Consider the following 15,706-nt stretch of genomic DNA (forward strand, 5'->3'; position numbering starts at 1 on the left):
GGTAGTGGGTGGAGGCATCCAGAAGGTGGTGGTAGAAGAGGAACATTGTATGCATAACGCCTAAGGCCTGACCAGAGGACGACCACTGTTCTAGAAACTGGACACAAATCCAACTTCTACGACCAATGTTAAAAGACAAACTGAGGCATATTGAAAATAAGACTTTACGTGAGCAAAAATAGATTCAATTCAGGCACCACCAAAGCGGAAGCGGTGAGGAGCACTCCAGCCACAGGAGCTGCAGAGATGTTTATTTTAAAAAGGGCAGAAGCAAAGCAAGGAAATGACTGACTTGCTATAACTTTAAAGCCTAGTTGGTGGTTTGTGACTCGTTGTCCTCAGCAGTGTTCGCCACCCTGAGGCGTTGACAGGCTTAGATTTTTGTTGGTTTACGTAGGCGGCCGCATCACTAGAGCCACCGCAGGCTAACGGCCTCCTTGCAGGGTTCATTTACTAACACCAGTTGTCTGAGTCCTTACTCTTACTCAGTCACTTCACTTCCTACGCCTCAGTTTCTCTTCTGGAAAGTGGATATTCAGTAGTAAATTCTCTGTGGAGTTGTCAGTACCAAACAAAGTGATTATTAGTAACCACGATCATGTCCTGAATGCATGGAACACGTCACCGTTTGCCAACTACCGTGTCAAGTTAGCAGAAACTACAGAAATTAAGAGCTCTCCACATAAATTCACACACCTGTGCACCAGGTAAAGGACCACAGGCAGACGTTCACTCAGCCTTTCGTGTGTCCCTCACGGAGTGCACGCTCTCTCCTGGGTGGGGGGAGCACAGACATTTACGGGAGTTTACTTTTAAAATGCGTTGATATAACCAGGTCTCAGTTTTGTTTGGATGAGTCAGCAAACGCTTTTTGGAAACCCCAAAGTCCCCACACCTCGTACATTTCACGCTGCCTTAGTCTCAGAGCTCAAGCCCCTACTCTTCAGGCCGCGTCACCATGGGAGACAGGGCTGCGTGCGGACGCACGGCGAGCGTGCTGACGTCCTCGAGCCCCGCCCCAACGGTCCCGCCCGCTGACGTAAACCCCAGCCCCGCGGCGTGGAGGGCATAGATGCCTGCGCCAGCACCAGGCCCCGCGGGGTCTCCGGAGCGCGGGATGGGGGGGTTGGCGTAGCTGGGGCCAGTGGCCCTATGTCTTCCGGCTGCGATGCCGGTCCAGCCGCAGCCGCCGGGCGGTGGGCGCCCGAGGGGCCGGGGCCCCAGGCGGGTGTGGCCATCGTGTCCGCAGCCAGCGTCCCCGAGGCTGTGCTCGGGCCATGATCACTCGGTGAAGCTGCGCCGGGACAGCGCGGCCGACTTCTTTCTGCGCTCTGAGGACCTGTGCGCGCTGCAGGACTTGGTGCCTCTGCCCTCCATGCGCGCTTCCCTGCGGGACGCCCCGCTGGACTTAAGGCCGACCGCCTGCGCGGGGTGCACTGGGCGCCGCTCCTGAGCACACGCTGCCCCTGATCTGTATCCAGAGCTTCTTCCAGGCACGGCTTGTCGAGACAGGTTTGTACTTCCCGCTTCCAGGGCCTCTCGTGTTGGCGCTGAGAAGCAGGGTTTTCAATGGTGCAAGGTGGAGGGTGGGCACTAGAACCAGTGCCCAGTGCCCGGGTGTGCATGCACTAGACGGGGCGTGCGGCCTAGGACTCCTGCCGGCTCGGTGACCCCGGCCGAGTGCCTTAAGGCTTCTAGGTCTCAGTGTTCTCATCTGTAGCGTGGGCTTAACAGGTCCCAGTCTCTGTGGTGGTTACAAGGATGCACTGTGTTAATGCTTCTAGACTCTACAAAGTAGAACACTTAGCACAGTTTGCAGCATCGTTAATTGTTGCACAGATGTTACCTGCTCTGTTGAATGACTTTGCCTGGTACACACCAAAGCGATTAGGAAATGGATATATCCCAGCTTCATTTCCTTTCCATTCAAACAGGGTTCAGGAAAAAAAAATTTTTTTTCAATAGTCATATCATATAGTGGAAAGAGCACTGGTGTGAAGGCAGCCTAGGGTTTGAATTCCAGGGCTTATGCTGTCTGTGGCCTGGGCAGGTTTCTTTTGAACTGCAATCCCCACACTTGTAAGATGACATTAAAAACCACTCTTTCTGTGGGTTCTTAGAATTAATTAAGCAGGTTATGTGTGTCAAGTAGCCTGGCACTTGAATGAGTTGTCAGAACCAAGGGCTGCTGGAGACGATGCTTCTGCCCTAGGTAATCTCCCCTTCTACTGGGCGGCAGGTAAACACAAGCACAGTAGTCAGTGCTCTGGAAGAAGTGAGTTCTGGTGCTACAGAGCATAGAATCTTTTTTTTTAATTTAATTATTATTTTATATTGAGGTTATTTGATGTACAATATTGTGTTAGTTTCAGGTGTACAGCAAAGTGGTTTAGTTATTCATGTATCCATTCTTTTTCAGATTCTTTTCCCGTACAGTTTGTTACAGGATATGGAGTAGAGTTCCCTGTGCTATGCAGTAGGTCCTTGTGGATTATCTGTTTTATATAGAGTCGTGTGTATATGCTAATCCCAAACTCCTAATGTATCCTTCCCCCTCCCACCTTTCCCCGTTGCAGAGCACAGAATCTTGGAAGGGAAAGTTCAGGGTAGGCTTCTTGGAGGAGGTGCCATCCTTTCTAAGGATATGTAGAAGCTCCTGGGGTGGCAGGAGGGAGCAGTGTGTGTCAAAGTTTGAGAAATATAAGAAAATATGGCAAAACTAAGGTATAGGACTGGAACTCAGGGTTTGGGAAAGAAATGAGAGTTGATACTGGAAACTTAGTGGGGCCCAAGAGAAGGGGGCCTTGTTTGTCCTGTCAGAAGTTTAGATGTTTATCCTGAAGGCTGTGGGAAACCCTAAAGAACAGTGAAATGGACTTGTGGTTTAGAGACTCACTCGGACATCCATGTGCAAGGCACTCGATTGGGTGCAGGGTGAATTGTAATCTAAGGTTCCCACTTAAGTTATAAAAGGTGGGACTGGATTTTGCAGATCTGAGAGAGAATGGGTGGGGCCTGGTGACCAGTTAGAAAAGGGAGGGCAGCAAGCGTGGGTGACAGTTTACAGCTGCATCTTTTTGAGAGATACAGAGCACAGTAGAAAGGGTTTGGGGGTGGCGAGAGGATCTTACTTGATCTTCAGTGCTTTAAAGGGGCCTGGTAGACGGGTCTGGACCCAAGGTACAGATCTGGGCTTTATGGGAGGACAGGTGTTTGAAGGCATGGTAGAGACTTAGGTTACCCACAAGAAGATCCAAAGAATCATAGGTCTGAGAGATTTTTAAGTGGGTATATTTGAGGATGTTTATAAGCTGTGAGAAAGTAACCAGCAGAGAAAGGGTGTGAAGATGTAGGAGAGGAAATGATTGTTCATTTGTTTTCAAAAAGCTGAATACTCATCGTGTGCCTGGACCTTTTCCAGGATCTGGGGTTCACACCATCTGTTATCTCTTCTGCAAGGATAGTTCAACTCATCCCCTGGTGAAGAGAAGTCAGATTATTCTTTGCATCCCATTCAGGTATAAGAACTGTTCTGTACCTCTGAAGGGACTTTACTTAACCAGAGTAATAAGTTAGAAATCAAAAGAAATTAGAGCTGGAAGGGACCTTAAAGGCCACTGTACTTAATTTTGCCTAATATTTTACATTGAATATAAGAAAAATTTATTGTAGAGCCCATTCTCTTCAGAGTTCCTTCACTGAACTTTCTTTATGTCTTGCATCCAGTGGGTCTGTCTTGTAAATTTTGGCCTCCTCCTAAATTTGCTTCTTCATCCATATTACATTTGGCCCAGACTATGGCAGAAACTCCTGGGTGGTTCACGGCCCCTGGATTCAGTTCCTCTAAGTTCATCCGCCTGCTCGGGTTAAGTGATCTTCTAACATAAAAAGATGTGCTTAAAATAATGCTGCTAATGGCTTGCCCACACAGAGTTACTGCATAGTAGCCGCCCAGCGTGTGCTCTGCACGGAGGCGTGTAGTCTGAACTGTGTGCGGCCAAGCCTCATAGGGCTCTTTGCCCTGAGGAAGGGGAGCTTTTTGTGATCACTCCCTTTATCTAGTCGGTCCTTCAGCAGCAGGGAGCCTTTTTCTAATCAGTGGAGGCACCCTTACTCAGCCAGTGGTAGCCCCAGGTCTCACCACCTGTGGGATACAAGCCATGCTTTCTCCCAGGCTTGCTTGGGCCAACATCTCTTTCATTTCTGTCTCTTCTCACACTTGGACCCCTGGCCTTTAGTCATCCCCACCTGCAGTATTTACAGTGCCCAGCAGGAGTCAGGCTTGAGTGTCTTTTCACAGATGTTCCCTCTGCAGTTAATGCACCTCCTACTCCAACTCTGCATAGCCTCATCTTTCTAGATTCTGCTTCAGGGTTATCATGAAGCCATCACTTGGATATAACATTCTGCCTCCAAAGGAGCCTCTGTGCATAAAGGTTATGTTTCTTTATCTCATGTGATTGAAATTTTCAGTTTACACATGTCCCTCCTTAATGAAGGCTTTAAGGGCAGGAGTCGTTTCTAATCCTTAGCACAGAGCAGATGCTTTTTTTTAATGCTTTTTAATGATGATAAAATGTGTGTTTTAAATCACTTATTTTACAATAATTTTGCTTTAGCTTCTGGCAGAAATAAAGTTTACAGAAGTCGTGTTCCTGCGAAAAGAAATAAAGATGTGACCTTCCAATTGTGTAAAGCTCTTAAACGCTGTGTAAGTGCATCGGGTGCGCTAAGGAACGTGGAGCTAAGTGGGCTAGTTGTAAGAGAGAGAGGCTTAACTATGTTAACAAAGGTAAGCCTTCATTGTGTCCTGCCAACATTTGATAGTTGCTTTTGGGGCAAATTAAACCAGTAAAATTTTAAACTCTTCCTCCATATTAAAGGGATTGAATAAATTGGCCACTTTGGTGCACCTGTGTCTTGCGAATTGTCCAATTGGAGATGGAGGTTTAGAAAGTGAGTTTCAGTCTTGTTTATGTCTCTTCCCATCAGACTGGTCTCGTGATTTCCTACACACCATGTTACTTCCTGTCTACCTTTTCTTGGTGTTGTTCATGCCTGGATTGTCTCCTGTACCTGCTCAAACCTTGGTCCATTCTCATTTGTACCATGAAATTTTGTCATTCTGGATACTGTCAGAACTAATTTTACTTAACTTTGTGTTAAGCCACAAACCACACATTTTGTATATTTTCTGTGTTTTGTGTTTGTCTATATATTTATGGTTTCTCTTCAAGAAATATTATGGGAAGGGAAATGGCAAGATGTAAAGAGCAAAAAAGTCATCATTCTCTTTAAATTGTTAGAACATCTATCTGCAATCATAATTATGACGCACTGTGTTATGTGTTAAAATAGTAAATACATATAACGTCCCGTAGGAGCAGCAAACTCAGTGGTGTTGGTGAGGGTGTGTCATGGAAGTAATCACAAAGCAGGTGACTGTTGGTTGGGGTCCTGAAACATTCGTGTGCCTTCCCTGTGTCCAGTAGTGGTCTGGAGGGGTCAGGAAGCCTGCTTTTCAATTTGAGGGAACAGAGGGTTTGAGGTCCTCTCTCTTCTATTGCTCTAGTATAGTATACTGCATAGCAGCTAATAAAATACTGGGTTTATAGTTGACATTTAAATCACTGATTGATCATTAAGATTGGGATGTATCTTTGGAAATGAAAATAGGAAGAATCTTATGCTTTTTCTTTTTTTCTTTTTTTTCCTATATCTGAAAAGGTATGTAGTACTTTGCTGAGTGGTTGGGAATAAAGTTTGCAGTATTCAGTGTATTCAGTTTTAGTATCTAAATAGAATTAAACTGTTGATGTAAACTGGAATAGCACTTTGTTACTGACAAGTTTTAGAATGCATCTGTTCGTCAATTACCTGTTTGGGAAGATTGTAGTTAATGATTTTGAGAATGTGGCTATAAACCTCCAATTGACTCAAGAAAAGCAAATAAGTCAAGATTGACAAACGTATAGGCTCTTCATCTTATTGTGTATGTGGGTTTTTTTTCCTTTTAGTTATTTGTCAAGGTATAAAGAATTCTATCACACTTAAGACAAGTTAAGTAAACTTCACGGGGTGTATTCTGACATGGCAGGGAGCAGATCACATGGCCTAGATCTTAAAGGTGATTTTATGTTTAAACTTTCATGAAAACATATGTGATTGAAACACATTAATATATTGATACAGAGGGCAGTTAATTTTTGTCTTTTTTTTTTTTTTTTTTTTTTTGCGGTACTGTTGTGGCCTCTCCCGTCGTGGAGCACAGGCTCCGGACGCACAGGCTCAGCGGCCATGGCTCACGGGCCTAGCCCCTCCGTGGCATGTGGGATCTTCCCGGACCGGGGCACGAACCCGTGTCCCCTGCATCGGCAGGCGGACTCTCAACCACTGCGCCACCGGGGAAGCCCTAATTTTTGTCTTTTGATACATGTGAGTGCAGCTTTCATTTTGCTGAAAGAATATGACCACTTTTCAGGTTGGGATTCTACCATTTAATAAAGATAGTCCACTTAATTTTAGAAATAAGAGATTTAATATATAATACCTAATAATACTTTTATGTATTTTTTTTACTGAAAACGTTTATTGTAATACTGTGAAGAAACTATGCGGTTATAGTCTTCAAGACTTAAATGAATCAAGTGTTTATTAGCTGCTGTAGTTTTTAAACTAATAAAAATCAGTACATCAGCAATTTGTAAATACAGTTTTTAAAATAATACCTTAAAACTTTACAGTGGTTATTATGACTGTATTTAGGCCTAAAGTTATTTAATAATTTGATATGAAGGCTTTTTAATAGTATGATGATGCAGCTCAGGGATAGGTAAACTCTGGCTGGTAGGCCAGATGCAGCCCGTTGCCTGGTTTTGTAAAGGAAGTTTTTTTGGAACATAGTCGCACCCATTGTTTACATGGTAGTTATGGCTACTTTCACCCTACGCCAGTGGGGCAGAGTAGTTGCAACAGAAACTGTATAGCCCACAAATCTGGAAATGTTTAAATTTAGATTTTAAAAATTGAAAAATTCTTTGAGCCTATACAGGGCAAGTCCATTGACCCCTGAGGTAGAAAACAGTCAAGAACTTGGGTGCCGAAGCCAAGTGGCCTAGGTTCAAATTCCCTTTCTCCCATTTCATAGCTAGTGACCATGGGCAAATCACTTAACCTCTATGCCTCATTATGAGGTGTAAATGCACTCATTTGTATAAATAGTGCCTGGCACATACTAAGCACTGTGTAAGTGATTGCTGTTGTTTCTCCTTGGAGCTTTGATAAGTTATTGTTAATAGAAAAACGACACTAATGATTTTCCTTTTAGAGTAACAAAGGCACTTTGAGTCTTTTATTTTTTCAAGAATGTAATAAGACTTTTTTCATTTACAGTCAGTGTTCCCTGTTACCACAATTTACTTTATGAATATAAAGAACTGAATGTCTCTAAGACAGTACTTTTGCTTAAATGTCAAACCATTATTTTTCCAAGGCACATCAAACTGGCTGTGCATAGTCCAGGCCTCTAAAGCTTGTGTGCATACCCTAGGTAGCATGTGAGATATACATTTTGTAAATATAGTTTTTAAAATAATGCTTGAGACTTCCCTGGCGGTCCAGCAGTTAACACTATGTGCTCCCAATGCCGGGGGCTTGGGTTCGATCCCTGCTCAGGAGCTAGATCCCACGTGCCTGCCATAACTAAGAGCCCACATGCCCCAACTAAAATATCCGGCATGCTGCAACTAAAGACCTGGCACAGCCAAACAAACAAATAAATAAATATTTATAAAAAATAAGTAAAATAAAATAATGCCTTAGGACTTAGGAAAAGAAAATATTAGAACATTTTTACCTTTGTATTATTTTAAAAAATCTGTGTAGTTTATCATGTACATAAATTATATGTATGGAACTTTGTGTATATAATTTGTTAGTAAATAAGATGTATATTAAAAAGTTTTCTTATGGTTTGCCCAGTCAGGTGTTTGGAGAGCATTGGAGGACAGAATGATGAAATTTAGAGCCTCAGCAATGATAGAATTTAGAACCAATTCCCTGACTTAGAAGATAAGGAAAATCATTCACAGACTGTAATTGAGTTGTCCAACTTTACATAAGTGTTCAGAAACAGGCTATCCAGTGGCTAGAATCTAATCACTGACCGAGTAGAATCTGGGTCACTGGACTCGTAAACCAGAAGTGACCGTTGAATTTCTCAGGTTGATGCTCCTGGCATATATGCTTGATATGTGTGTGTGTGTAAATCTCTGACATAATAAGCCATACTCAGTAGGCACACCCTGTTTCCTTATTCAGGCATCTTAATTTCATCCCATTAAGTCTTTGACATATCAGACTACCAGAAAGCATGAAGAAACCTGGGCTGAGAGTCTTCGTTCCAGGAGACCTGATCTTGACTGTATGGCTGGTTTGAGGCGTATCACTCTGAACTGCAACACGCTCATTGGTGACCTGGGTGCAAGTGCTTTGGCAGAATCTCTTAGTGAGGATTTATGGCTTAGAGGTAAATTCTAAAATTGAAAATATTGAATTTTTAATATGAAATATGCTTAGCTTTTGGCATGGTACTATTGTGATAGGATTTTTTTAAAGCCTCCTTTTACTGATAGCTTTTATTTTGCTTTTAAACTTTCTCTAAGAGTTGCATATATCCTTTATAGAAAATACAGAGTAACAAGAGAACAATTACCCGTAATTTTAATACCCAGACATAATCACTGTTCATTTTGGTGTATATACTTTCAGTCTTTTTTTTCTACAAATATATTTGTACACTTAGGGATTACAAAAATAGAATTGTAGTATACTTGCTATTTCATATTCCTGCTTTTTTCACTTAATGATGTATCATGTAGTATTGCGTCGTATTGATGTCCCATAGTTTAATCAATTCTTTGCAATTCGATTTAGACAGTTTGCTTTTCCCTGTCAGAAACAATGTGAATACGTTGTATATACATCTCTGTGTCCATCGGGATTACTTCTGTAGAATAAGGTACTACAAGTGGAATGACTAAGTGTGACATATTTTTAAGACTTTTGATACACATGGCCAAATTACCACCCAGAAATGCTATGCCAATTTATAGTCCACCCCAACAGTAGATGTGAAGCCTGCCTCTCACAAACAGTGGCTTGTAGCACTTGTAAAAAAAATGTAAAACTACAAAAATGAGTACCTCTCCATTTTCTATGCAAGTGGGGTTACTCCAAATTTTATAACTTTTTTCAATTAATTTAGTATGAGCATTTTAGCAAGTCAGTAAATTTGCATCTCCTGCATCATTTTTTGTGATTGTTCAGTATTTCATTATATGAATATGCCACAGTGCACGTAGCTTATCCATTCTTGTATATAAGCTTTGTCCAGGTTTTCAGTTACAAATAGTACTCTGATATATATCCTTACCTATATCTCTGACTATTTCTTTTGGTTAAATTCTTAGAAAGAGAGTTGTTGGATCAAAAGGGTATAGACATGATTTAAAGGCTTTTCTTACAGAATCTTGGCTTAATCTGATAGGAAAATAACTACATTTTGTTTTATTTTGTATTCATTTGATTTACTGGTGAGGTTTACTGGCTGTTTGTATTAATTTGGCTATTTGGTTAATTATACCCTGTGTCCATTCTTCTGTAGTGAGAGTTTGTAAGGGTTGTATCATATCCTGTCAGATCCGTATGTCTTACTTGCTATTTCTGTGTGTCATGGGGGTGTTGAAAGACTCCAGTTATTTTAATGTGATGGTCCACACAATACTTAAAAAAAAGACTCATCGTAGTTTCCTTTCATGTAATATTTTTTAATACCTGTGCTTTGGTGATGATCCCTTTGGTTTAAATGAGTAGGTTGTTCAGCCCCAGAACTACTAGAATTCATGTTCAGTGTTTCTGGTTTTTGTCTGACTTTTTATGGAGAGAGTTCTTGACCATCATACTTTCATGATAGGTTTTTACTATGTACTCTCTATTCACACATTGTTTGAATTTGTTATTATTTGTATCTTCTTAGACTTGTCCTTTTTTCCTCTAAAACTAACAGTTATTACATTTCTCCTATTTTGTTTTCCCCTTTTAGCTAGTTTCAAGTGTGATTTGGAGCTGAAGATCATGATCAAAAGAATGCAGTGCATTTCTGAGCTCCACCAGGTTTTGCTTGTGAGGTTTACATGCCTCTGCCGCCCTTGCTAATTATGAACTGAGATTCATTTTGTGATGCTTTTTGCTCATACGTTATATACAGTTATTCTTCAGTTCTGTAATTGTAAAATATGTTGGATGATTTATTGATACTAAAGCCAGGGTTATCATTGCACATTCAAGAAGAGGTTTTTAAATTGGATTATGCATTATGTGTGTGCATATACGTTTCTGTTTTTTTCCATACCCAAAATTACAAACCTGCCATGACTTGTCTTGTGCAGGACTCTTCCACACGTGAGAAAATGAGAGTTGTCTATATGTTAAATCTGTAGAGTTAGGAAGTGACCTTTGTCTTTCATCGAAAGCACTTGACCTGCAGCAGTGTGGCCTCACCAGTGAAGGAGCAAAGGCTTTACTAAAGGCCCTTGAAACCAACAGAACTCTGCTCGTTCTGGATATAAGAAAAAATCCACTTGTTGGTATGTGGTCACTTTTTTGAAATTGATAAACACGTAGCAAAACAAAAAGAATTTGTTCACGTATTGACAGTTTTTTAAAATTTAATGTGTTTAACTTTCCTCATCACACACAGTTGGCCCTTGAACAACGTGGGGTTAGGGGTGCCGACCCCTACGCAGTTGAAAATCTGGGTATAAGTTTATAGTCAGTGGTTCCACATCTGTGGATTCAACCAACCTTGGATCGTGTAGGACGATAGTACATATTTATTGAAAAATATGCGTGTGTCAATGGACCCGCGAGGTTCAAACCCATGTTGTTCAAGCTTCAACTGTACTTTTCTAGTGTTGCACTTCCCTTATGTTTTTAGCAGATAATGTACTAATTAAAGTGAATTTTACTTGTAAATTGTTCTTATCTCTACTCTGAATAGAGGTGAACCTAGGTACTAAGCCTACTTCCACCAAGAGCATTCTTTCTTTCCTGTGCAACCTCTGAATTCTTGCCAGGAGCACTTTATTCATTTGTCAGAATCACAAGCAATTTTTAAAATATCTTCTGTGTGCCAGATATGGGTTTAGGCACTAGGGATAAAGCAGTGAACCAGACAGACAAAAGTCTTGCCCTCGTGGAGCTTACATTCTAGTGAAGGAGTTCAGATAGAAATGAGTAAACAGATAAGTAATATAATTTTAGAGAGTAGGAAGTGCAAAAATATCTTAAAGTAAGGAGAGTGAGGGAGTTCAGATAGAAATGAGTAAACAGATAAGTAATATAATTTTAGAGGGTAGGAAGTGCAAAAATATCTTAAAGTAAGGAGAGCGAGGGAGAGCAGGTAGGACGCCATTGGATAGGTTTGTTAGGGGACAGCTTCACTGGAGAAGTGGCATTTGAACAGAGACATGAATGAAGAGAGGAGCAAGCCATGGAAGAACTGGAGTAAGCACATTCCAGGACAAGGAGGCAATGAGTATGCAGGCATGTAGGTGGGTGGAGTATTTAAGGAAAAGCAAGGAGGCCAACATGGCCAGAGTACCGAGTGAAGAAGAGTGTGGTATGACATGAGGTCAAGGAGCTAGCCAGGGGTCTGCTCCTGTAAAATCTTGAAGGCCAGAGTGAAGATGTGGATTATTCTAAATGAGTAGAGGGGTTTGAACTGGAAAAAGGCATGATCCAAATAGTATCTCAATAAGGTGACCTGGTATAGAGAATGGACTTGGGAGGATAAAGAAGAGAAACAGGGAGACCAGTTAGGAGACTGTCACAGTGCTCCAAATAAGAGATGTTTATGGCCTAGGTTAGGTTGGAAGTTTGGAGCAAGTGAAAAGTGGTTGAATTCAGGTTGTGTTTTGAGGGTGTAGCTATCAAGACCTGCAGATAGATTAGATGTGGGGTATGAAGGAAATAGTAACAAGGAGACAAGTCGTTGATGATTATGTGTGCAACAGGGTGGTATCACTTAGAAGAAGGGGGCTGATGGGAGGAGCAGCTTTTGAGGGACTATCAGGACTTTGGTTTGTTATCTTGGATGCCCTTTAGGTATCTAAGCGTCTGGATGGTGCTCAGACTGTACTTTCTATCCAAAGGTATCTAAAGCCACTTTAGATGCAAAATGTTTAAAGCTGACCTTTGCTGCTGCCAAAATAGTAGCCACTGGGGGCAGTCTGCAAGATGGCATCTTAGGTTTTTGAGGAAGAAATTAGAATACACAAAGGGGGAAATAAGTATATAATTACATAATGTAGATTTCATATTTAATTTTATGGGAAAAGCAATAATTAGTTGGCTTTTGGTTTTAAATGGAAATAGCCACTCATTGGGAAATAATTACTCTAATTTCAATTTATTTTACTTTAAATCATTCTGTGCTGAAAGCAGTTACCAAAAAAGGTCTCCAGAATGGAAGGAGTGCCAAGTCAGAGGTATATAACATGTTTTAATTCTCTCGGAAGAATTTCTCTTTAATGGCTTGTTTTTCTTTCCTTCTTAAAAGAAAATTATCAAGGTACTTTCTGCCATCTTAAAACTAAGTTTTTAGTCAAATGAAATGGCTTTTCTGTCTTTGAAAATGTTGTGTGATGCTTTAATTTAGCTTCCCAGAAATGCAGATTGAAGACCTTTTATTAACTTAAAATATCTTAATTTCTAATGAAGATCAAACCCTCCTAAACTACCTGTAACTTAAATGGCATATTTATCATTTCTCTCTCAGTACCAGTGGATAACTTCTCCATTGGTGAAGGAACCATCCAAAGCTTCTAGACAGAAAAAGAGAACTATAATTTTGGAAAGTGGTCGAAAAGGAAAAGCTACTATTAGAATTGGTAACTCTTTTTTTCTTTTTTTTTTTTTTTGCGGTACGCGGGCCTCTCACTGTTGTGGAGCACAGGCTCCGGACGCGCAGGCTCAGCGGCCATGGCTCACCAGCCCAGCAGCTCCGCGGCATGTGGGATCCTCCCAGACCGGGGCACGAACCCGTGTCCCCTGCATCGGCAGGCGGACTGTCAACCACTGCGCCACCATGGAAGCCCTCTTTCTTTTTTTTAATGCCACTAGAACTTATACCCCTTATATTTTCTGGTGTGCTAAGATTAAAACAGCTTTAATGGTTATTCCTTAATGGTTAATTACTTCCTTAACAGTTAGCTATTAATATTATTTGTGGTTCTTATGGAACGTACCTAGGATGTTCCTGACACATAGTGTTTAATATTTATTAGATATTAATTTTAATATGATAAAGCTCTTGAAGTGACAAAATCCATATCCAGATACGAGGTCACCTTTTCTCCCTTTCATGTGGGGTCCAGGCCTTAGGAAAGAGGGAAGCATGTGATGTGTCTGTTGACAACCCCAAAATAAAATAAAGTAGGCAGAGCCCTTGGCACTTTACAGATATGAATACCTTTTATTGTCATCAGAACCCTGTGAACAGACAGTGTTTTACAGCAGTGCAGACAGGTTAGGGTCAGGTGCAGCGGGGAAGTGGGATCAGGCAGGATAAGAACATGGGGAGATTGGTGGGGGGGGCTGTTTCCAGAGCCTTTACTAAGGAAACAACAAAAATCACAGATGATAATGACTGTTTTTTCAAAATGCAGGAATCAGTGGAAAAACTAGAAATGATCATGTTCAGAATTGTGATCAGTTGTGTCTAAGTATGTAGAAGTCAGTTACTTTCCCATAAGCCAGAAATAACACTGAAAAACAAGGAAAGATCCCATTTGCAATAGTCACAAAAATTAGTAAATATCTAGAAGCCAGTTCAGTGTTCTCCTGAAAAAGTTAGTGCAAAAGGATAGATGAAACATTTTAAACATATATGTTAACATTAATAAAATGTAACGTTAACATACGATTAACATATAAAGCCACTGGCAGAGGGAAACAGAGATCGGAGGAGAAGTCCAGAAACAGGTCCCTGTTTACTTGAGAATTGTATTTTAACTTAGACAATTTTACAGTCTAACTTGACTTTGTCTAATTGATTGATTGAAGCATTGATAATTCATTTAAACAGAAATTAGATATTTGCATCACAGCATACACAAATTCTAGTCAGTCAAAAAGATGCAAAGGCAACTAAATGCAAGAAGCAAATATAAAATACAGGAGAGAATTTCTGTGTAAGTGTAGGGAGTACAGAAGCCTTCCTAAGTAAGCCATAAAACTCAGAAGCCATAAAGTAAAAGATATTTAATTCCATGAAAATTTAAAACTTTTCTACAGTTCAAGACGTAAACAAAACAAAATGACAGACACCAAAGTTGGGTAGTGTATTAACATATAAAGGTTACTGTTGATATAGAGAAGAACCCACAAATAAATGAAAAAGGATAAGCAAATTTTCAAAAGGCAGGGGGTGGTTTCTACCTGTATGAGCAAACAACTCAGAAGAAACACAGCTGGCTACTAGACAGTTGAAGAGGGGCCAACTTCTTTAGGAAATGCAGATTAAAACCATGGGATTTTCTTCCCCTCTGATGGGCAGAAATTCTAAAGACTGATAACATCTGGTGTAGACGAGGGAACAAACACACTTTGCCTATGTTAAGTATAATAAATGTGTTCAATTTTGGAGTGAGGTTTGCAGCGTCCATCAAAGTTCAAAACTCTCTTGCTCTTTGACCAAAGACTTTTACTTCTAGGCACCTGCCCTCTGCCAGTACTCTGCCTTGCACAGAAGTGTGCATAAAATCAGGCACCCACAAGTCCAATGAGGGATACTGACATAATGGGGAAAATCTAGAGACAACCCGGATGTCCTTCGGGAGGGGTCTGATGAAGGAAATTAGAATCCATCCGTGGTATGGAGTAACGTGTGTGTGGAGAAAGGGGAAGGTCTGTGAGCAAACTGGGAAGATGACCTGATACGTCGTGAGGTCAAAAGGAAAAAGAGCAGGTGTAGAAAAGGACATTTCTATGATTCCACTTAGAAACCCACAGTGTTTGTATTTGTAAATACTATGTATGTATATATGTACATACGGAAACACGCATATATACACGTATACACATTTGTGTATCTGATCCTGAAAATGCACAAAAGACTGTTATTGGCAACCACCTCTATGGAAGGGAATAGATCTTTATATTTTTACTCTAGTTTTCCTAATCGTGTGCAAATTTAGAGTTAATTTTTTATTTAAAAGTTAGGCAGTCAGGAGAGGCCTAGTGACTGTTTTGTGGGCTTCTCTCACCTCAGGATGCAGTCTTCGCGCCCTTCTTGTTTCTGGTTTGTCTTTTGGAGCAGACACCACTGAAACGAGCGTCTTGTCATCGCTTGCCAGCTGCCTGCGGTTTTCTTGCGCCCTACTAACCGTCACCACCTTTGTGAGATGCTGTTTTGCGCTGAGGTGGTGCCTTTCCCCTCACACACACCCCTCTGGTACCTCGGGAAGTCCAGGGGTTTCTCAGTGGGCATTCTAGAATACTCATCCCAGAGATGCAGTGGGTTTTTCAGCCACATGCATTTGGGGAAAACTCTGTTCCTATATGAATTATCCTCTTGGGAGTTCACGATTCACTGGAGCTCTTGAGACGCTCTAGGAAGTTGAGTCCAGAAACCCGTGTAGCCCTG

The 15,706-nt window shown here is 41.1% G+C and overlaps 1 long non-coding RNA gene across 1 annotated transcript; it reads left to right on the forward strand.

The window, feature by feature from the left end:
* Positions 1–1,492: 1,492 nt before the first annotated feature.
* LOC309797711 lies at positions 1,493–4,652 on the forward strand. Its single transcript, XR_014292781.1, has 3 exons — positions 1,493–1,512; positions 3,422–3,518; positions 4,620–4,652. It is a non-coding gene; the product is annotated as an uncharacterized lncRNA (long non-coding RNA).
* Positions 4,653–15,706: the final 11,054 nt, after the last annotated feature.

The sequence above is a fragment of the Mesoplodon mirus genome (assembly GCF_964341445.2).
Source record: "Mesoplodon mirus genome assembly, contig: HAP1_SCAFFOLD_909, whole genome shotgun sequence".
Taxonomy (NCBI): Eukaryota; Metazoa; Chordata; class Mammalia; order Artiodactyla; family Ziphiidae; genus Mesoplodon; species Mesoplodon mirus.